Raw genomic sequence first — 21654 nt, forward strand, 5'->3', positions numbered from 1 at the left:
CCTCCATATTGCCAAAAACAATACAGAACACTCATCAACAGCAAAGAACTATGATCAAAATCATCGCTCAAAACCTGATTCCCGCTAAGAAAAGAGCATCAAAACTCATCATCGTGTATAGAAAGACAAATCTTTTGAAACACATTTCCAAGCTAAAAACTATAGAAATGATTCCTGAAAGTATAGTCTTAACTTCCTCAATGGAACACAAAAAGAGCTCCATTCTCACATGCTCCTTGTCACTACTGGTTTTGCTTTGTTGATATCTGTAGGCTTTAAAGTTCAAGCTACATTTACATCAGAGCAGAAAGTTCTTCCAGTGTGTTTCTACAAACTACATTTTAGCGTTAATATATCACGTGAATACCAAAAATAATATTGAATATGTCACTCTTTTGTGGCATTACCATTTGTTCGATAATCAACAGGTGCTAACAAATCAACACACCTTGGAGATTCCTTTGATCTAAAATAATCTAAATAACTACTAACGTTAAATATAAATGACAAAAAATGTCTGTCATGGCGAACATATGACACTGCTTCAATGGCTACGTAACACGTCCGTGACCATAGAAGCTACTGGAGATATATAGCTGCTTAGAAACATCCAAATCATACCGATCAACACTTAAAAAATCAACAAAAAAGTCAAAATCCCAACTACATCATGACCTTACAGTAGTTAAACCACATCTCTTCTAAACTTGTTTAATACAAAAATCTTTTTAACACCTTTGGTTAACAACTGTCTAATGTTATACTGAATAAACACACCACTCTGAACATACTCTTTTCCTCCATATTGCCAAAAACAATACAGAACACTCATCAACAGCAAAGAACTATGATCAAAATCATCGCTCAAAACCTGATTCCCGCTAAGAAAAGAGCATCAAAACTCATCATCGTGGATAGGAAAATGAATCTTTTGAAACACATTTCCAAGCTAAAAACTATAGAAATGATCCCTGAAAGTATAATCTTAACTTCCTCAATGGAACACAAAAGAGCTCCATTCTCACATGCTCCTTGTCACTACTGGTTTTGCTTTGTTGATATCGGTAGGCTTTAAAGTTCAAGCTACATTTACATCAGAGCAGAAAGTTCTTCCAGTGCGTTTCTACAAACTACATTTTAGCGTTAATATATCACGTGAAAACCAAAAATAATATTGAATATGTCACTCTTTTGTGGCATTACCATTTGTTCGATAATCAACAGGTGCTAACAAATCAACAAACCTTGGAGATTCCTTTGATCTAAAATAATCTAAATAACTACTAACGTTAAATATAAATAACAAAAAATGTCTGTCATGGCGAACATATGACACTGCTTCAATGGCTACGTAACACGTCCGTGACCATAGAAGCTACTGGAGATATATAGCTGCTTAGAAACATCCAAATCATACCGATCAACACTTAAAAAATCAACAAAAAAGTCAAAATCCCAACTACATCATGACCTTACAGTAGTTAAACCACATCTCTTCTAAACTTGTTTAATACAAAAATCTTTTTAACACCTTTGGTTAACAACTGTCTAATGTTATACTTCATAAACGCACCACTCTGAACATACTCTTTTCCTCCATATCGCCAAAAACAATACAGAACACTCATCAACAGCAAAGAGCTATGATCAAAATCATCGCTCAAAACCTGATTCCCGCTAAGAAAAGAGCATCAAAACTCATCATTGTGGATAGGAAGACAAATCTTTTGAAACACATTTCCAAGCTAAAAACTATAGAAATGATCCCTGAAAGTATAATCTTAACTTCCTCAATGGAACACAAAAAGAGCTCCATTCTCACATGCTCCTTGTCACTACTGGTTTTGCTTTGTTGATATCTGTAGGCTTTAAAGTTCAAGCTACATTTACATCAGAGCAGAAAGTTCTTCCAGTGCGTTTCAACAAACTACATTTTAGCGTTAATATATCACGTGAAAACCAAAAATAATACTGAATATTGTCACTCTTTTGTGGCATTACCATTTGTTCGATAATCAACAGGTGCTAACAAATCAACACACCTTGGAGATTCCTTTGATCTAAAATAATCTAAAAAACTACTAACGTTAAATATAAATGACAAAAAATGTCTGTCATGGCGAACATATGACACTGCTTCAATGGCTACGTAACACGTCCGTGACCATAGAAGCTACTGGAGATATATAGCTGCTTAGAAACATCCAAATCATACCGATCAACACTTAAAAAATCAACAAAAAAGTCAAAATCCCAACTACATCATGACCTTACAGTAATTAAACCACATCTCTTCTAAACTTGCTTAATACAAAAATCTTTTTAACACCTTTGGTTAACAACTGTCTAATGTTATACTTCATAAACGCACCACTCTGAACATACTCTTTTCCTCCATATTGCCAAAAACAATACAGAACACTCATCAACAGCAAAGAACTATGATCAAAATCATCGCTCAAAACCTGATTCCCGCTAAGAAAAGAGCATCAAAACTCATCATCGTGGATAGGAAGACAAATCTTTTGAAACACATTTCCAAGCTAAAAACTATAGAAATGATTCCTGAAAGTATAATCTTAACTTCCTCAATGGAACACAAAAGAGCTCCATTCTCACATGCTCCTTGTCACTACTGGTTTTGCTTTGTTGATATCTGTAGGCTTTAAAGTTCAAGCTACATTTACATCAGAGCAGAAAGTTCTTCCAGTGTGTTTCTACAAACTACATTTTAGCGTTAATATATCACGTGAAAACCAAAAATAATATTGAATATGTCACTCTTTTGTGGCATTACCATTTGTTCGATAATCAACAGGTGCTAACAAATCAACACACCTTGGAGATTCCTTTGATCTAAAATAATCTAAATAACTACTAACGTTAAATATAAATGACAAAAATGTCTGTCATGGCGAACATATGACACTGCTTCAATGGCTACGTAACACGTCCGTGACCATAGAAGCTACTGGAGATATATAGCTGCTTAGAAACATCCAAATCATACCGATCAACACATAAAAAATCAACAAAAAAGTCAAAATCCCAACTACATCATGACCTTACAGTAGTTAAACCACATCTCTTCTAAACTTGTTTAATACAAAAATCTTTTTAACACCTTTGGTTAACAACTGTCTAATGTTATACTGAATAAACACACCACTCTGAACATACTCTTTTCCTCCATATTGCCAAAAACAATACAGAACACTCATCAACAGCAAAGAACTATGATCAAAATCATCGCTCAAAACCTGATTCCGCTAAGAAAAGAGCATCAAAACTCATCATCGTGGATAGGAAGACAAATCTTTTGAAACACATTTCCAAGCTAAAAACTATAGAAATGATTCCTGAAAGTATAGTCTTAACTTCCTCAATGGAACACAAAAAGAGCTCCATTCTCACATGCTCCTTGTCACTACTGGTTTTGCTTTGTTGATATCTGTAGGCTTTAAAGTTCAAGCTACATTTACATCAGAGCAGAAAGTTCTTCCAGTGTGTTTCTACAAACTACATTTTAGCGTTAATATATCACGTGAATACCAAAAATAATATTGAATATGTCACTCTTTTGTGGCATTACCATTTGTTCGATAATCAACAGGTGCTAACAAATCAACACACCTTGGAGATTCCTTTGATCTAAAATAATCTAAATAACTACTAACGTTAAATATAAATGACAAAAAATGTCTGTCATGGCGAACATATGACACTGCTTCAATGGCTACGTAACACGTCCGTGACCATAGAAGCTACTGGAGATATATAGCTGCTTAGAAACATCCAAATCATACCGATCAACACATAAAAAATCAACAAAAAGTCAAAATCCCAACTACATCATGACCTTACAGTAGTTAAACCACATCTCTTATAAACTTGTTTAATACAAAAATCTTTTTAACACCTTTGGTTAACAACTGTCTAATGTTATACTGAATAAACACACCACTCTGAACATACTCTTTTCCTCCATATTGCCAAAAACAATACAGAACACTCATCAACAGCAAAGAACTATGATCAAAATCATCGCTCAAAACCTGATTCCCGCTAAGAAAAGAGCATCAAAACTCATCATCGTGGATAGGAAAATGAATCTTTTGAAACACATTTCCAAGCTAAAAACTATTGAAATGATCCCTGAAAGTATAATCTTAACTTCCTCAACGGAACACAAAAAGAGCTCCATTCTCACATGCTCCTTGTCACTACTGGTTTTGCTTTGTTGATATCGGCAGGCTTTAAAGTTCAAGCTACATTTACATCAGAGCAGAAAGTTCTTCCAGTGCGTTTCTACAAACTACATTTTAGCGTTAATATATCACGTGAAAACCAAAAATAATATTGAATATGTCACTCTTTTGTGGCATTACCATTTGTTCGATAATCAACAGGTGCTAACAAATCAACACAACTTGGAGATTCCTTTGATCTAAAATAATCTAAAAACTACTAACGTTAAATAAAAATGACAAAAAATGTCTGTCATGGCGAACATATGACACTGCTTCAATAGCTACGTAACAGGTCCGTGACCATAGAAGCTACTGTAGATGTCTAGCTGCTTAGAAACATCCAAATCATACCGATCAACACTTAAAAAAAAATCAACAAAAAGTCCAAATCCCAACTGCATCATGAACTTGCAGTAGTTAAACCACAACTCTTCTAAACTTGATTAATATAAAAATCTTTTTAACACCTTTGGTTAACAACTGTCTAATGTTATACTTCATAAACACACCACTCTGAAAATATTCTTTTCCTCCATATTGCCAAAAACAATACAGAACGCTCATCAACAGCAAAGAGCTATGATCAAAATTATCAGCTCAGAACCTGATTCCGCTAAGAAAAGAGCATCAAAACTCATCATCGTGGATAGAAAACAAATCTTTTGAAACACATTTCCAAGCTAAAAACTATAGAAATGATCCCTGAAAGTATAATCTTAACTTCCTCAACGGAACACAAAAAGAGCTCTATTCTCACATGCTCCTTGTCACTACTGATTTTGCTTTGTTGATATCGGTAGGCTTTAAAGTTCAAGCTACATTTACATCAGAGCAGAAAGTTCTTCCAGTGCGTTTCTACAAACTACATTTTAGCGTTAATATATCATGTGAAAACCAAAAATAATATTGAATATGTCACTCTTTTGTGGCATTACCATTTGTTCGATAATCAACAGGTGCTAACAAATCAACACACCTTGGAGATTCCTTTGATCTAAAATAATCTAAATAACTACTAACGTTAAATATAAATGACAAAAAATGTCTGTCATGGCGAACATATGACACTGCTTCAATGGCTACGTAACACGTCCGTGACCATAGAAGCTACAGGAGATATATAGCTGCTTAGAAATATCCAAATCATACCGATCAACACTTAAAAAATCAACAAAAAGTCAAAATCCCAACTACATCATGACCTTACAGTAGTTAAACCACATCTCTTCTAAACTTGTTTAATACAAAAATCTTTTTAACACCTTTGGTTAACAACTGTCTAATGTTATACTGAATAAACACACCACTCTGAACATACTCTTTTCCTCCATATTGCCAAAAACAATACAGAACACTCATCAACAGCAAAGAACTATGATCAAAATCATCGCTCAAAACCTGATTCCCGCTAAGAAAAGAGCATCAAAACTCATCATCGTGGATAGGAAGACAAATCTTTTGAAACACATTTCCAAGCTAAAAACTATAGAAATGATTCCTGAAAGTATAGTCTTAACTTCCTCAATGGAACACAAAAGAGCTCCATTCTCACATGCTCCTTGTCACTACTGGTTTTGCTTTGTTGATATCTGTAGGCTTTAAAGTTCAAGCTACATTTACATCAGAGCAGAAAGTTCTTCCAGTGTGTTTCTACAAACTACATTTTAGCGTTAATATATCACGTGAATACCAAAAATAATATTGAATATGTCACTCTTTTGTGGCATTACCATTTGTTCGATAATCAACAGGTGCTAACAAATCAACACACCTTGGAGATTCCTTTGATCTAAAATAATCTAAATAACTACTAACGTTAAATATAAATGACAAAAAATGTCTGTCATGGCGAACATATGACACTGCTTCAATGGCTACGTAACACGTCCGTGACCATAGAAGCTACTGGAGATATATAGCTGCTTAGAAACATCCAAATCATACCGATCAACACATAAAAAATCAACAAAAAGTCAAAATCCCAACTACATCATGACCTTACAGTAGTTAAACCACATCTCTTCTAAACTTGTTTAATACAAAAATCTTTTAACACCTTTGGTTAACAACTGTCTAATGTTATACTGAATAAACACACCACTCTGAACATACTCTTTTCCTCCATATTGCCAAAAACAATACAGAACACTCATCAACAGCAAAGAACTATGATCAAAATCATCGCTCAAAACCTGATTCCAGCTAAGAAAAGAGCATCAAAACTCATCATCGTGGATAGGAAAATGAATCTTTTGAAACACATTTCCAAGCTAAAAACTATTGAAATGATCCCTGAAAGTATAATCTTAACTTCCTCAATGGAACACAAAAGAGCTCCATTCTCACATGCTCCTTGTCACTACTGGTTTTGCTTTGTTGATATCGGCAGGCTTTAAAGTTCAAGCTACATTTACATCAGAGCAGAAAGTTCTTCCAGTGCGTTTCTACAAACTACATTTTAGCGTTAATATATCACGTAAAAACCAAAAATAATATTGAATATGTCACTCTTTTGTGGCATTACCATTTGTTCGATATAATCAACAGGTGCTAACAAATCAACAAACCTTGGAGATTCCTTTGATCTAAAATAATCTAAATAACTACTAACGTTAAATATAAATAACAAAAAATGTCTGTCATGGCGAACATATGACACTGCTTCAATGGCTACGTAACACGTCCGTGACCATAGAAGCTACTGGAGATAAATAGCTGCTTAGAAACATCCAAATCATACCGATCAACACTTAAAAAATCAACAAAAAAGTCAAAATCCCAACTACATCATGACCTTACAGTAGTTAAACCACATCTCTTCTAAACTTGTTTAATACAAAAATCTTTTTAACACCTTTGGTTAACAACTGTCTAATGTTATACTTCATAAACGCACCACTCTGAACATACTCTTTTCCTCCATATTGCCAAAAACAATACAGAACAGCTCATCAACAGCAAAGAGCTATGATCAAAATCATCGCTCAAAACCTGATTCCCGCTAAGAAAAGAGCATCAAAACTCATCATTGTGGATAGGAAGACAAATCTTTTGAAACACATTTCCAAGCTAAAAACTATAGAAATGATCCCTGAAAGTATAATCTTAACTTCCTCAATGGAACACAAAAGAGCTCCATTCTCACATGCTCCTTGTCACTACTGGTTTTGCTTTGTTGATATCTGTAGGCTTTAAAGTTCAAGCTACATTTACATCAGAGCAGAAAGTTCTTCCAGTGCGTTTCAACAAACTACATTTTAGCGTTAATATATCACGTGAAAACCAAAAATAATATTGAATATTGTCACTCTTTTGTGGCATTACCATTTGTTCGATAATCAACAGGTGCTAACAAATCAACACACCTTGGAGATTCCTTTGATCTAAAATAATCTAAAAACTACTAACGTTAAATAAAAATGACAAAAAATGTCTGTCATGGCGAACATATGACACTGCTTCAATAGCTACGTAACAGGTCCGTGACCATAGAAGCTACTGTAGATGTCTAGCTGCTTAGAAACATCCAAATCATACCGATCAACACTTAAAAAAAAATCAACAAAAAGTCCAAATCCCAACTGCATCATGAACTTGCAGTAGTTAAACCACAACTCTTCTAAACTTGATTAATATAAAAATCTTTTTAACACCTTTGGTTAACAACTGTCTAATGTTATACTTCATAAACACACCACTCTGAAAATATTCTTTTCCTCCATATTGCCAAAAACAATACAGAACGCTCATCAACAGCAAAGAGCTATGATCAAAATTATCAGCTCAGAACCTGATTCCGCTAAGAAAAGAGCATCAAAACTCATCATCGTGGATAGAAAGACAAATCTTTTGAAACACATTTCCAAGCTAAAAACTATAGAAATGATCCCTGAAAGTATAATCTTAACTTCCTCAACGGAACACAAAAGAGCTCTATTCTCACATGCTCCTTGTCACTACTGATTTTGCTTTGTTGATATCGGTAGGCTTTAAAGTTCAAGCTACATTTACATCAGAGCAGAAAGTTCTTCCAGTGCGTTTCTACAAACTACATTTTAGCGTTAATATATCATGTGAAAACCAAAAATAATATTGAATATGTCACTCTTTTGTGGCATTACCATTTGTTCGATAATCAACAGGTGCTAACAAATCAACACACCTTGGAGATTCCTTTGATCTAAAATAATCTAAATAACTACTAACGTTAAATATAAATAACAAAAAATGTCTGTCATGGCGAACATATGACACTGCTTCAATGGCTACGTAACACGTCCGTGACCATAGAAGCTACAGGAGATATATAGCTGCTTAGAAATATCCAAATCATACCGATCAACACTTAAAAAATCAACAAAAAGTCAAAATCCCAACTACATCATGACCTTACAGTAGTTAAACCACATCTCTTCTAAACTTGTTTAATACAAAAATCTTTTTAACACCTTTGGTTAACAACTGTCTAATGTTATACTGAATAAACACACCACTCTGAACATACTCTTTTCCTCCATATTGCCAAAAACAATACAGAACACTCATCAACAGCAAAGAGCTATGATCAAAATCATCGCTCAGAACCTGATTCCCGCTAAAAAAAGAGCATCAAAACTCATCATCGTGGATAGGAAGACAAATCTTTTGAAACACATTTCCAAGCTAAAAACTATAAAAATGATCCCTGAAAGTATAATCTTAACTTCCTCAAGGGAACACAAAAAGAGCTCCATTCTCACATGCTCCTTGTCACTACTGGTTTTGCTTTGTTGATATCTGTAGGCTTTAAAGTTCAAGCTACATTTACATCAGAGCAGAAAGTTCTTCCAGTGCGTTTCAACAAACTACATTTTAGCGTTAATATATCACGTGAAAACCAAAAATAATATTGAATATGTCACTCTTTTGTGGCATTACCATTTGTTCGATAATCAACAGGTGCTAACAAATCAACACACCTTGGAGATTCCTTTGATCTAAAATAATCTAAAAAACTACTAGCGTTAATAAAAATAACAAAAAAAGTCTGTCATGGCGAACATATGACACTGCTTCAATGGTTACGTAACACGTCCGTGACCATAGAAGCTACTGGAGATATCTAGCTGCTTAGAAACATCCAAATAACACCATTCAACACATTAAAAAAATCAACAAAAAAGTCAAAATCCCAACTGCATCATGAACTTACTGTAGTTAAACCACATCTCTTCTAAACTTGTTTAATACAAAAATCTTTTTAACACCTTCGGTTAACAACTGTCTAATGTTATACTTCATATACACACCACTCTGAACATACTCTTTTCCTCCATACTGCCAAAAACAACACAGAATACTCATCAACAGCAAAGAGCGATGATCAAAATCATCGCTCAAAACCTGACTCACGCTAAGAAAAGAGCATCAAAACTCATCATCGTGGATAGAAAGACAAATCTTTTGAAACACATTTCCAAGCTAAAAACTATAGAAATGATCTCTGAAAGTATAATCTTAACTTCCTCAACGGAACACAAAAAGAGCTCCATTCTCACATGCTCCTTGTCACTACTGGTTTTGCTTTGTTGATATCTGTAGGCTTTAAAGTTCAAGCTACATTTACATCAGAGCAGAAAGTTCTTCCAGTGCGTTTCAACAAACTACATTTTAGCGTTAATATATCACGTGAAAACCAAAAATAATATTGAATATTGTCACTCTTTTGTGGCATTACCATTTGTTCGATAATCAACAGGTGCTAACAAATCAACACACCTTGGAGATTCCTTTGATCTAAAATAATCTAAAAACTACTAACGTTAAATAAAAATGACAAAAAATGTCTGTCATGGCGAACATATGACACTGCTTCAATAGCTACGTAACACGTCCGTGACCATAGAAGCTACTGGAGATATCTAGCTGCTTAGAAACATCCAAATCATACCGATCAACACTTAAAAAAAAAAATCAACAAAAAAGTCCAAATCCCAAATGCATCATGAACTTGCAGTAATTAAACCACAACCCTTCTAAACTTGATTAATATAAAAATCCTTTTAACAGCTTTGGTTAACAACTGTCTAATGTTATACTACACAAACACACCACTCTGAACATACTCTTTTCCTCCATATTGCCAAAAACAATACAGAACACTCATCAACAGCAAAGAGCTATGATCAAAATCATCGCTCAGAACCTGATTCCCACTAAGAAAAGAGCATCAAAACTCATCATCGTGGATAGGAAGACAAATCTTTTGAAACACATTTCCAAGCTAAAAACTATAGAAATGATCCCTGAAAGTTTAACTTCCTCAATGGACCACAAAAAGAGCTCCATTCTCACATGCTCCTTGTCACTACTCGTTTTGCTTTGTTGATATCTGTAGGCTTTAAAGTTCAAGCTACATTTACATCAGAGCAGAAAGTTCTTCCAGTGCGTTTCTACAAACTACATTTTAGCGTTAATATATCACGTGAAAACCAAAAATAATATTGAATATTGTCACTCTTTTGTGGCATTACCATTTGTTCGATAATCAACAGGTGCTAACAAATCAACACACCTTGGAGATTCCTTTGATCTAAAATAATCTAAATAACTACTAACGTTAATAAAAAATAACAAAAATGTCTGTCATGGCGAACATATGACACTGCTTCAATGGTTACGTAACACGTCCGTGACCATAGAAGCTACTGGAGATATCTAGCTGCTTAGAAACATCCAAATAACACCATTCAACACATTAAAAAAATCAACAAAAAAGTCAAAATCCCAACTGCATCATGAACTTACAGTAGTTAAACCACATCTCTTCTAAACTTGTTTAATACAAAAATCTTTTTAACACCTTTGGTTAACAACTGTCTAATGTTATACTTCATAAACACACCACTCTGAACATACTCTTTTCCTCCATATTGCCAAAAACAATACAGAATACTCATCAACAGCAAAGAGCTATGATAAAAATTATCACTCAGAACCTGATTCCCGCTAAGAAAAGAGCATCAAAACTCATCATTGTGGATAGGAAGACAAATCTTTTGAAACACATTTCCAAGCTAAAAACTATAGAAATGATCCCTGAAAGTATAATCTTAACTTCCTCAATGGAACACAAAAAGAGCTCCATTCTCACATGCTCCTTGTCACTACTGGTTTTGCTTTGTTGATATCGGTAGGCTTTAAAGTTCAAGCTACATTTACATCAGAGCAGAAAGTTCTTCCAGTGCGTTTCAACAAACTACATTTTAGCGTTAATATATCACGTGAAAACCAAAAATAATATTGAATATTGTCACTCTTTTGTGGCATTACCATTTGTTCGATAATCAACAGGTGCTAACAAATCAACACACCTTGGAGATTCCTTTGATCTAAAATAATCTAAAAACTACTAACGTTAAATAAAAATGACAAAAAATGTCTGTCATGGCGAACATATGACACTGCTTCAATAGCTACGTAACACGTCCGTGACCATAGAAGCTACTGGAGATGTCTAGCTGCTTAGAAACATCCAAATAACACCATTCAACACTTTAAAAAAATCAACAAAAAAGTCCAAATCCCAACTGCATCATGAACTTACAGTAGTTAAACCACATCTCTTCTAAACTTGTTTAATACAAAAATCTTTTTAACACCTTTGGTTAACAACTGTCTAATGTTATACTGAATAAACACACCACTCTGAACATACTCTTTTCCTCCATATTGCCAAAAACAATACAGAATACTCATCAACAGCAAAGAGCTATGATCATAATTATCGCTCAGAACCTGATTCCGCTAAGAAAAGAGCATCAAAACTCATCATCGTGGATAGGAAGACAAATCTTTTGAAACACATTTCCAAGCTAAAAACTATAGAAATGATCCCTGAAAGTATAATCTTAACTTCCTCAATGGAACACAAAAAGAGCTCCATTCTCACATGCTCCTTGTCACTACTGGTTTTGCTTTGTTGATATCTGTAGGCTTTAAAGTTCAAGCTACATTTACATCAGAGCAGAAAGTTCTTCCAGTGCGTTTCTACAAACTACATTTTAGCGTTAATATATCACGTGAAAACCAAAAATAATATTGAATATGTCACTCTTTTGTGGCATTACCATTTGTTCGATAATCAACAGGTGCTAACAAATCAACATACCTTGGAGATTCCTTTGATCTAAAATAATCTAAATAACTACTAACGTTAAATATAAATGACAAAAATGTCTGTCATGGCGAACATATGACACTGCTTCAATGGTTACGTAACATGTCCGTGACCATAGAAGCTACTGGAGATATCTAGCTGCTTAGAAACATCCAAATCATACCGATCAACACTTAAAAAAAAAAATCAACAAAAAAGTCAAAATCCCAACTGCATCATGAACTTACAGTAGTTAAACCACATCTCTTCTAAACTTGTTTAATACAAAAATCTTTTTAACAGCTTTGGTTAACAACTGTCTAATGTTATACTTCATAAACACACCACTCTGAACATACTCTTTTCCTCCATATTGCCAAAAACAATACAGAACACTCATCAACAGCAAAGAGCTATGATCAAAATCATCGCTCAAAACCTGATTCCTGCTAAGACAAGAGCATCAAAACTCATCATCGTGGATAGGAAGACAAATCTTTTGAAACACATTTCCAAGCTAAAAACTATAGAAATGATCCCTGAAAGTATAATCTTAACTTCCTCAATGGAACACAAAAAGAGCTCCATTCTCACATGCTCCTTGTCTCTACTGGTTTTGCTTTGTTGATATCTGTAAGCTTTAAAGTTCAAGCTACATTTACATCAGAGCAGAAAGTTCTTCCAGTGCGTTTCAACAAACTACATTTTAGCGTTAATATATCACGTGAAAACCAAAAATAATATTGAATATTGTCACTCTTTTGTGGCATTACGGTTGACAAATCAACACACCTTGGAGATTCCTTTGATCTAAAATAATCTAAAAAACTACTAACGTTAATAAAAAATGACAAAAAATGTCTGTCATGGCGAACATATGACACTGCTTCAATGGTTACGTAACATGTCCGTGACCATAGAAGCTACTGGAGATATCTAGCTGCTTAGAAACATCCAAATCATACCCATCAACACTTAAAAAAAAAATCAACAAAAAAGTCCAAATCCCAACTGCATCATGAACTTGCAGTAGTTAAACCACATCTTTTCTAAACTTGATTAATACATAATTTTTTTAACAGCTTTGGTTAACAACTGTCTAATGTTATACTTCATAAACACACCACTCTGAACATACTCTTTTCCTCCATATTGCCAAAAACAATACAGAACACTCATCAACAGCAAAGAGCTATGATCAAAATCATCGCTCAGAACCTGATTCCCGCTAAGAAAAGAGCAACAAAACTCATCATCGTGGATAGGAAGACAAATCTTTTGAAACACATTTCCAAGCTAACAACTATAGAAATGATCCCTGAAAGTATAATCTTAACTTCCTCAATGGAACACAAAAAGAGCTCCATTCTCACATGCTCCTTGTCACTACTGGTTTTGCTTTGTTGATATCTGTAGGCTTTAAAGTTCAAGCTACATTTACATCAGAGCAGAAAGTTCTTCCAGTGCGTTTCAACAAACTACATTTTAGCGTTAATATATCACGTGAAAACCAAAAATAATATTGAATATTGTCACTCTTTTGTGGCATTACCATTTGTTCGATAATCAACAGGTGCTAACAAATCAACACACCTTGGAGATTCCTTTGATCTAAAATAATCTAAATAACTACTAACGTTAATAAAAAATGACAAAAAATGTCTGTCATGGCGAACATATGACACTGCTTCAATGGCTACGTAACACGTCCGTGACCATAGAAGCTACTGGAGATGTCTAGCTGCTTAGAAACATCCACATCATACCGATCAACACTTAAAGAAAAAATCAACAAAAAAGTCAAAATCCCAACTGCATCATGAACTTGCAGTAGTTAAACCACATCTCTTCTAAACTTGATTAATACAAAAATCTTTTTAACAGCTTTGGTTAACAACTGTCTAATGTTATACTTCATAAACACACCACTCTGAACATACTCTTTTCCTCCATATTGCCAAAAACAATACAGAACACTCATCAACAGCAAAGAGCTATGATCAAAATCATCAGCTCAGAACCTGATTCCCGCTAAGAAAAGAGCATCAAAACTCATCATCGTGGATAGGAAGACAAATCTTTTGAAACACATTTCCAAGCTAAAAACTATAGAAATGATCCCTGAAAGTATAATCTTAACTTCCTCAATGGACCACAAAAGAGCTCCATTCTCACATGCTCCTTGTCACTACTGGTTTTGCTTTGTTGATATCTGTAGGCTTTAAAGTTCAAGCTACATTTACATCAGAGCAGAAAGTTCTTCCAGTGCGTTTCTTCAAACTACATTTTAGCGTTAATATATCACGTGAAAACCAAAAATAATATTGAATATGTCACTCTTTTGTGGCATTACCATTTGTTCGATAATCAACAGGTGCTAACAAATCAACACACCTTGGAGATTCCTTTGATCTAAAATAATCTAAAAACTACTAACGTTAAATAAAAATGACAAAAAATGTCTGTCCTGGCGAACATATGACACTGCTTCAATAACTACGTAACATGTCCGTGACCATAGAAGCTACTGGAGATATCTAGCTGCTTAGAAACATCCAAATCATACCGATCAACACTTAAAGAAAAAATCAACAAAAAAGTCAAAATCCCAACTGCATCATGAACTTGCAGTAGTTAAACCACATCTCTTCTAAACTTGATTAATACAAAAATCTTTTTAACAGCTTTGGTTAACAACTGTCTAATGTTATACTTGATAAACACACCACTCAGAACATACTCTTTTCCTCCATATTGCCAAAAACAATACAGAACACTCATCAACAGCAAAGAACTATGATCAAAATCATCGCTCAGAACCTGATACCTGCTAAGAAAAGAGCATCAAAACTCATCATCGTGGCTAGAAAGACAAATCTTTTGAAACACATTTCCAAGCTAAAAACTATAGAAATGATCCCTGAAAGTTTAACTTCCTCAATGGACCACAAAAAGAGCTCCATTCTCACATGCTCCTTGTCACTACTCGTTTTGCTTTGTTGATATCTGTAGGCTTTAAAGTTCAAGCTACATTTACATCAGAGCAGAAAGTTCTTCCAGTGCGTTTCTTCAAACTACATTTTAGCGTTAATATATCACGTGAAAACCAAAAATAATATTGAATATGTCACTCTTTTGTGGCATTACCATTTGTTCGATAATCAACAGGTGCTAACAAATCAACACACCTTGGAGATTCCTTTGATCTAAAATAATCTAAAAACTACTAACGTTAAATAAAAATGACAAAGAATGTCTGTCCTGGCGAACATATGACACTGCTTCAATAACTACGTAACATGTCCGTGACCATAGAAGCTACTGGAGATATCTAGCTGCTTAGAAACATCCAAATCATACCGATCAACACTTAAAGAAAAAATCAACAAAAAAGTCCAAATCCCAACTGCATCATGAACTTGCAGTAGTTAAACCACATCTCTTCTAAACTTGATTAATACAAAAATCTTTTTAACAGCTTTGGTTAACAACTGTCTAATGTTATACTTGATAAACACACCACTCAGAACATACTCTTTTCCTCCATATTGCCAAAAACAATACAGAACACTCATCAACAGCAAAGAGCTATGATCAAAATCATCGCTCAGAACCTGATACCTGCTAAGAAAAGAGCATCAAAACTCATCATCGTGGCTAGAAAGACAAATCTTTTGAAACACATTTCCAAGATAAAAACTATAGAAATGATCCCTGCAAGTATAATCTTAACTTCCTCAATGGAACACAAAAAGAGCTCCATTCTCACATGCTCCTTGTCACTACTGGTTTTGCTTTGTTGATATCTGTAGGCTTTAAAGTTCAAGCTACATTTACATCAGAGCAGAAAGTTCTTCCAGTGCGTTTCAACAAACTACATTTTAGCGTTAATATATCACGTGAAAACCAAAAATAATACTGAATATTGTCACTCTTTTGTGGCATTACCATTTGTTTGATAATCAACAGGTGCTAACAAATCAACACACCTTGGAGATTCCTTTGATCTAAAATAATCCAAAAAACTACTAACGTTAATAAAAAAATGACAAAAAACGTCTGTCATGGCAAACATATGACACTGCTTCAATGGTTACGTAACATGTCCGTGACCATAGAAGCTACTGGAGATATCTAGCTGCTTAGAAACATCCAAATCATACCGATCAACACTTAAAAAAAAAATCAACAAAAAAGTCCAAATCCCAACTGCATCATGAACTTGCAGTAGTTAAACCACATCTCTTCTAAACTTGATTAATACAAAAATCTTTTTAACAGCTTTGGTTAACAACTGTCTAATGTTATACTTGATAAACACACCACTCTGAACATACTCTTTTCCTCCATATTGCCAAAAACAATACAGAACACTCATCAACAGCAAAGAGCTATGATCAAAAACATCGCTCAGAACCTGATTCCCGCTAAGAAAAGAGCATCAAAACTCATCATCGTGGCTAGGAAGACAAATCTTTTGAAACACATTTCCAAGCTAAAAACTATAGAAATGATCCCTGAAAGTATAATCTTAACTTCCTCAATGGAACACAAAAAGAGCTCCATTCTCACATGCTCCTTGTCACTACTGGTTTTGCTTTGTTGATATCGGAAGGCTTTAAAGTTCAAGCTACATTTACATCAGAGCAGAAAGTTCTTCCAGTGCGTTTCAACAAACTACATTTTAGCGTTAATATATCACGTGAAAACCAAAAATAATACCGAATATTGTCACTCTTTTGTGGCATTACCATTTGTTCGATAATCAACAGGTGCTAACAAATCAACACACCTCGGAGATTCCTTTCCAAAAGCTTGTTTGTTTTGTTTTTAGCTCCGCCATAAGTGTTTCCAGCAATGTGGTGTTACATTTGTGCCATTAGACACTGGCTGCAATTTTGCTTGAGCCTTAGAATCAGCAAAATTCAGGCTTCTGGGCCAAATGAGCAGCGGGCCAGTGATTCAATGGTTAACGTGTCTGATTACGGATCAGAAGATGTTAGGTTTGGCTCCTGGCTGTCTTTGATGGCTTCTCTTTTTTTGCACTCCCTGACTCTCACAGCCTTTTAAAGCTACTTTCTTGGAATCATCAGCTCTGTGTATTAGGAACATGCACTCTGTCCACTGTGCCTCCCTGACTCTCACTGCATTACAAAACTACTTTCCTTGGAATCATCAGCTCTGTGTATTAGGAACATGCACTCTGTCCACTGTGCCTCCCTGACTCTCACGGCATTACAAAGCTACTTTCCTTGGAATCATCAGCTCTGTGTATTAGGAACATGCACTCTGTTCACTGCGCCTTCAATAGCTCAGGTGAAAAAGTGGAGTACTCTAGATGTTGCTTTGGCCATTCTTAGGTCACTGGTTCATTTTTGGCTTGATAGAGTGTGTTTTCACTACTTGCCTTGCCTTCATACTCACTGATGCTTGAACTTTGTCAGAGACATGCCTGCTGTAGATTGACAAAAACACAGTCCCTGACCGGGAATGTAACCCAGGCTGTGGCTTTGAGAGCTCCGAATCCTAGCAACTAGATCACCAGGAAAGGGCTGGTACTCACCTTCCCGTGAGAGCATCCTTGTATGCTGTGCAAAATATGTTGAAGAGCAAGATTGTGTTTTCTGCCTCCAGAAAAGAAAGTCTCTCATTTGTCCTAAAACAAGCTTTGCCCAGCCTCATTTATGGATGAAACTCACAGTCTACAGATTAAAGACTGACGTGCTGCCTAACTGTATGTACGAGGTCATCATTCTTTTTATATGTCAGGATGGCCGAGAGTTCTAAGGTGCTGCGTTCAGGTCGCAGTCTCCCCTGGAGGCGTGGGTTCAAATCCCACTTCTGACAAGTATTTCCTTTACAATCATACTGGAACAGTGTTTCCAGCAATGTGGTGTTACGTTTGTGCCTTTAGACATTGGCTGCAATTTTGCTTGAGCCCCTGAGCACTGAAAATCAAGGAGTTATGGGTGTTTCCAAGCTTTGGTTTGTGTGTGTGTGTGTTTTAACGATTACTAGTTAACTAGCACTTTTTAAGCACTCCACATCAATGGGCTCCCTGTCAATCTAGAATCAGCAAAATTCAGGCTTCTGGGCCAAATGAGCAGCGGGCCAGTGATTCAATGGTTAACGTGTCTGATTACGGATCAGAAGATGTTAGGTTTGGCTCCTGGCTGTCTTTGATGGCTTCTCTTTTTTTGCACTCCCTGACTCTCACAGCCTTTTAAAGCTACTTTCTTGGAATCATCAGCTCTGTGTATTAGGAACATGCACTCTGTCCACTGTGCCTCCCTGACTCTCACTGCATTACAAAACTACTTTCCTTGGAATCATCAGCTCTGTGTATTAGGAACATGCACTCTGTCCACTGTGCCTCCCTGACTCTCACGGCATTACAAAGCTACTTTCCTTGGAATCATCAGCTCTGTGTATTAGGAACATGCACTCTGTTCACTGCGCCTTCGATAGCTCAGGTGAAAAAGTGGAGTACTCTAGATGTTGCTTTGGCCATTCTTAGGTCACTGGTTCATTTTTGGCTTGATAGAGTGTGTTTTCACTACTTGCCTTGCCTTCATACTCACTGATGCTTGAACTTTGTCAGAGACATGCCTGCTTTAGATTGACAAAAACACAGTCCCTGACCGGGAATGTAACCCAGGCTGTGGCTTTGAGAGCTCCAAATCCTAGCAACTAGATCACCAGGAAAGGGCTGGTTCTCACCTGCCTGTGAGAGCATCCTTGTATACTGTGCAAGTGTTTCCAGCAATGTGGTGTTACATTTGTGCCTTTAGACACTGGCTGCAATTTTGCTTGAGGCCCTGAGCACTGAAAATCAAGGAGTTATGGGTGTTTCCAAGCTTTTGTTTTTGTGTGTGTGTGTGTGTTTTAACGATTAATAGTTAACTAGCACCTTTTAAGCACTCCACATCAATGGGCTCCCTATCAATCTAGAATCAGCAAAATTCAGGCTTCTGGGCCAAATGAGCAGCGGGCCAGTGATTCAATGGTTAACGCGTCTGATTACGGATCAGAAGATGTTAGGGTTGGCTCCTGGCTGCTTGAACTTTGTCAGAGACATGCCTGCTTTAGATTGACAAAAAGACAGTCCCTGACCGGGAATGTAACCCAGGCTGTGGCTTTGAGAGCTCCTAATCCTAGCAACTAGATCACCAGGAAAGGGCTGGTACTGACCTGCTCGTGAGAGCATCCTTGTATGCTGTGCAAGTGTTTCCAGCAATGTGGTGTTACATTTGTGCCATTAGACACTGGCTGCAATTTTGCTTGAGCCCTAGAATCAGCAAAATTCAGGCTTCTGGGCCAAATGAGCAGCAGGCCAGTGATTCAATGGTTAACGCGTCTGATTACGGATCAGAAGATGTTAGGGTTGGCTCCTGGCTGTCTTTGATGGCTTCTCTTTTTTTGCACTCCCTGACTCTCAAAGCCTTTCAAAGCTACTTTCTTGGAATCATCAGCTCTGTGTATTAGGAACATGCACTCTATTCACTGTGCCTTCGATAGCTCAGGTGAAAAAGTGGAGTACTGTAGATGTTGCTTTGGCCATTCTTAGGTCACTGGTTCATTTTTGGCTTGATAGAGTGTGTTTTCACTACTTGCCTTGCCTTCATACTCACTGATGCTTGAACTTTGTCAGAGACATGCCTGCTTTAGATTGACAAAAAGACAGTCCCTGACCGGGAATGTAACCCAGGCTGTGGCTTTGAGAGCTCCGAATCCTAGCAACTAGATCACCAGGAAAGGGCTGGTACTCACCTGCCCGTGAGAGCATCCTTGTATGCTGTGCAAAATATGTTGAAGAGCAAGATTGTGTTTTCTGCCTCCAGAAAAGAAAGTCTCTCATTTGTCCTAAAACAAGCTTTGCCCAGCCTCATTTATGGATGAAACTCACAGTCTACAGATTAAAGACTGACGTGCTGCCTAACTGTGTGTACGAGGTCATTATTCTTTTTATATGTCAGGATGGCCGAGCGGTCTAAGGCGCTGCGTTCAAGTCGCAGTCTCCCCTGGAGGCGTGGGTTCAAATCCCTCTTCTGACAAGTATTTCCTTTACAATCATACTGGAACAGTGTTTCCAGCAATGTGGTGTTACATTTGTTCCTTTAGACATTGGCTGCAATTTTGCTTGAGCCCCTGAGCACTGAAAATCAAGGAGTTATGGGTGTTTCCAAGCTTTGGTTTGTGTGTGTATGTGTTTTAACGATTACTAGTTAACTAGCACTTTTTAAGCACTCCACATCAATGGGCTCCCTGTCAATCTAGAATCAGCAAAATTCAGGCTTCTGGGCCAAATGAGCAGCGGGCCAGTGATTCAATGGTTAACGTGTCTGATTACGGATCAGAAGATGTTAGGTTTGGCTCCTGGCTGTCTTTGATGGCTTCTCTTTTTTTGCACTCCCTGACTCTCACAGCCTTTTAAAGCTACTTTCTTGGAATCATCAGCTCTGTGTATTAGGAACATGCACTCTGTCCACTGTGCCTCCCTGACTCTCACTGCATTACAAAACTACTTTCCTTGGAATCATCAGCTCTGTGTATTAGGAACATGCACTCTGTCCACTGTGCCTCCCTGACTCTCACGGCATTACAAAGCTACTTTCCTTGGAATCATCAGCTCTGTGTATTAGGAACATGCACTCTATTCACTGTGCCTTCGATAGCTCAGGTGAAAAAGTGGAGTACTGTAGATGTTGCTTTGGCCATTCTTAGGTCACTGGTTCATTTTTGGCTTGATAGAGTGTGTTTTCACTACTTGCCTTGCCTTCATACTCACTGATGCTTGAACTTTGTCAGAGACATGCCTGCTTTAGATTGACAAAAACACAGTCCCTGACCGGGAATGTAACCCAGGCTGTGGCTTTGAGAGCTCCGAATCCTAGCAACTAGATCACCAGGAAAGGGCTGGTTCTCACCTGCCTGTGAGAGCATCCTTGTATGCTGTGCAAGTGTTTCCAGCAATGTGGTGTTACATTTGTGCCATTAGACACTGGCTGCAATTTTGCTTGAGTCCTAGAATCAGCAAAATTCAGGCTTCTGGGCCAAATGAGCAGCAGGCCAGTGATTCAATGGTTAACGCATCTGATTACGGATCAGAAGATGTTAGGGTTGGCTCCTGGCTGTCTTTGATGGCTTCTCTTTTTGCACTCCTGACTCTCACAGCCTTTCAAAGCTACTTTCTTGGAATCATCAGCTCTGTGTATTAGGAACATGCACTCTATTCACTGTGCCTTCGATAGTTCAGGTGAAAAAGTG

General features: G+C 36.6%; 23 non-coding genes and 1 pseudogene across 23 annotated transcripts; 2 read left to right on the forward strand and 22 right to left on the reverse strand.

Annotated features, from left to right (window-relative positions):
* LOC127642764 (uncharacterized) lies at nucleotides 1-190 on the reverse strand (annotated as a pseudogene).
* Nucleotides 191-775: 585 nt separating this feature from the next.
* LOC127642766 (small nucleolar RNA U3) lies at nucleotides 776-987 on the reverse strand. The gene has a single exon (XR_007970405.1). It is a non-coding gene; the product is annotated as a small nucleolar RNA U3 (small nucleolar RNA).
* A 584-nt stretch (nucleotides 988-1571) lies between these two features.
* LOC127642749 (small nucleolar RNA U3) lies at nucleotides 1572-1783 on the reverse strand. The gene has a single exon (XR_007970389.1). It is a non-coding gene; the product is annotated as a small nucleolar RNA U3 (small nucleolar RNA).
* Nucleotides 1784-2369: 586 nt separating this feature from the next.
* On the reverse strand, nucleotides 2370-2581 carry LOC127642767 (small nucleolar RNA U3). The gene has a single exon (XR_007970406.1). It is a non-coding gene; the product is annotated as a small nucleolar RNA U3 (small nucleolar RNA).
* Nucleotides 2582-3164: 583 nt separating this feature from the next.
* On the reverse strand, nucleotides 3165-3375 carry LOC127642758 (small nucleolar RNA U3). The gene has a single exon (XR_007970398.1). It is a non-coding gene; the product is annotated as a small nucleolar RNA U3 (small nucleolar RNA).
* Nucleotides 3376-3959: 584 nt separating this feature from the next.
* Nucleotides 3960-4171, reverse strand: LOC127642754 (small nucleolar RNA U3). Its single transcript, XR_007970394.1, has one exon. It is a non-coding gene; the product is annotated as a small nucleolar RNA U3 (small nucleolar RNA).
* Nucleotides 4172-4757: 586 nt separating this feature from the next.
* On the reverse strand, nucleotides 4758-4968 carry LOC127642761 (small nucleolar RNA U3). Its single transcript, XR_007970401.1, has one exon. It is a non-coding gene; the product is annotated as a small nucleolar RNA U3 (small nucleolar RNA).
* Nucleotides 4969-5552: 584 nt separating this feature from the next.
* Nucleotides 5553-5764, reverse strand: LOC127642747 (small nucleolar RNA U3). The gene has a single exon (XR_007970387.1). It is a non-coding gene; the product is annotated as a small nucleolar RNA U3 (small nucleolar RNA).
* A 582-nt stretch (nucleotides 5765-6346) lies between these two features.
* LOC127642760 (small nucleolar RNA U3) lies at nucleotides 6347-6558 on the reverse strand. The gene has a single exon (XR_007970400.1). It is a non-coding gene; the product is annotated as a small nucleolar RNA U3 (small nucleolar RNA).
* Nucleotides 6559-7144: 586 nt separating this feature from the next.
* Nucleotides 7145-7357, reverse strand: LOC127642752 (small nucleolar RNA U3). The gene has a single exon (XR_007970392.1). It is a non-coding gene; the product is annotated as a small nucleolar RNA U3 (small nucleolar RNA).
* Nucleotides 7358-7943: 586 nt separating this feature from the next.
* On the reverse strand, nucleotides 7944-8155 carry LOC127642759 (small nucleolar RNA U3). Its single transcript, XR_007970399.1, has one exon. It is a non-coding gene; the product is annotated as a small nucleolar RNA U3 (small nucleolar RNA).
* A 583-nt stretch (nucleotides 8156-8738) lies between these two features.
* On the reverse strand, nucleotides 8739-8950 carry LOC127642756 (small nucleolar RNA U3). The gene has a single exon (XR_007970396.1). It is a non-coding gene; the product is annotated as a small nucleolar RNA U3 (small nucleolar RNA).
* A 586-nt stretch (nucleotides 8951-9536) lies between these two features.
* On the reverse strand, nucleotides 9537-9748 carry LOC127642753 (small nucleolar RNA U3). The gene has a single exon (XR_007970393.1). It is a non-coding gene; the product is annotated as a small nucleolar RNA U3 (small nucleolar RNA).
* A 590-nt stretch (nucleotides 9749-10338) lies between these two features.
* On the reverse strand, nucleotides 10339-10549 carry LOC127642751 (small nucleolar RNA U3). Its single transcript, XR_007970391.1, has one exon. It is a non-coding gene; the product is annotated as a small nucleolar RNA U3 (small nucleolar RNA).
* A 582-nt stretch (nucleotides 10550-11131) lies between these two features.
* Nucleotides 11132-11343, reverse strand: LOC127642762 (small nucleolar RNA U3). Its single transcript, XR_007970402.1, has one exon. It is a non-coding gene; the product is annotated as a small nucleolar RNA U3 (small nucleolar RNA).
* A 587-nt stretch (nucleotides 11344-11930) lies between these two features.
* Nucleotides 11931-12141, reverse strand: LOC127642763 (small nucleolar RNA U3). Its single transcript, XR_007970403.1, has one exon. It is a non-coding gene; the product is annotated as a small nucleolar RNA U3 (small nucleolar RNA).
* A 589-nt stretch (nucleotides 12142-12730) lies between these two features.
* Nucleotides 12731-12942, reverse strand: LOC127642748 (small nucleolar RNA U3). The gene has a single exon (XR_007970388.1). It is a non-coding gene; the product is annotated as a small nucleolar RNA U3 (small nucleolar RNA).
* Nucleotides 12943-13509: 567 nt separating this feature from the next.
* LOC127642750 (small nucleolar RNA U3) lies at nucleotides 13510-13721 on the reverse strand. The gene has a single exon (XR_007970390.1). It is a non-coding gene; the product is annotated as a small nucleolar RNA U3 (small nucleolar RNA).
* A 590-nt stretch (nucleotides 13722-14311) lies between these two features.
* On the reverse strand, nucleotides 14312-14524 carry LOC127642746 (small nucleolar RNA U3). Its single transcript, XR_007970386.1, has one exon. It is a non-coding gene; the product is annotated as a small nucleolar RNA U3 (small nucleolar RNA).
* A 587-nt stretch (nucleotides 14525-15111) lies between these two features.
* Nucleotides 15112-15322, reverse strand: LOC127642755 (small nucleolar RNA U3). Its single transcript, XR_007970395.1, has one exon. It is a non-coding gene; the product is annotated as a small nucleolar RNA U3 (small nucleolar RNA).
* A 583-nt stretch (nucleotides 15323-15905) lies between these two features.
* LOC127642765 (small nucleolar RNA U3) lies at nucleotides 15906-16117 on the reverse strand. The gene has a single exon (XR_007970404.1). It is a non-coding gene; the product is annotated as a small nucleolar RNA U3 (small nucleolar RNA).
* A 591-nt stretch (nucleotides 16118-16708) lies between these two features.
* LOC127642757 (small nucleolar RNA U3) lies at nucleotides 16709-16920 on the reverse strand. Its single transcript, XR_007970397.1, has one exon. It is a non-coding gene; the product is annotated as a small nucleolar RNA U3 (small nucleolar RNA).
* A 1231-nt stretch (nucleotides 16921-18151) lies between these two features.
* On the forward strand, nucleotides 18152-18234 carry trnal-cag (transfer RNA leucine (anticodon CAG)). The gene has a single exon. It is a non-coding gene; the product is annotated as a tRNA-Leu (tRNA).
* A 2124-nt stretch (nucleotides 18235-20358) lies between these two features.
* Nucleotides 20359-20441, forward strand: trnal-caa (transfer RNA leucine (anticodon CAA)). The gene has a single exon. It is a non-coding gene; the product is annotated as a tRNA-Leu (tRNA).
* The last annotated feature ends 1213 nt before the right edge of the window (nucleotides 20442-21654 follow it).

Source organism: Xyrauchen texanus, unplaced genomic scaffold, assembly GCF_025860055.1.
Source record: "Xyrauchen texanus isolate HMW12.3.18 unplaced genomic scaffold, RBS_HiC_50CHRs HiC_scaffold_788, whole genome shotgun sequence".
Lineage (NCBI taxonomy): Eukaryota > Metazoa > Chordata > Actinopteri > Cypriniformes > Catostomidae > Xyrauchen > Xyrauchen texanus.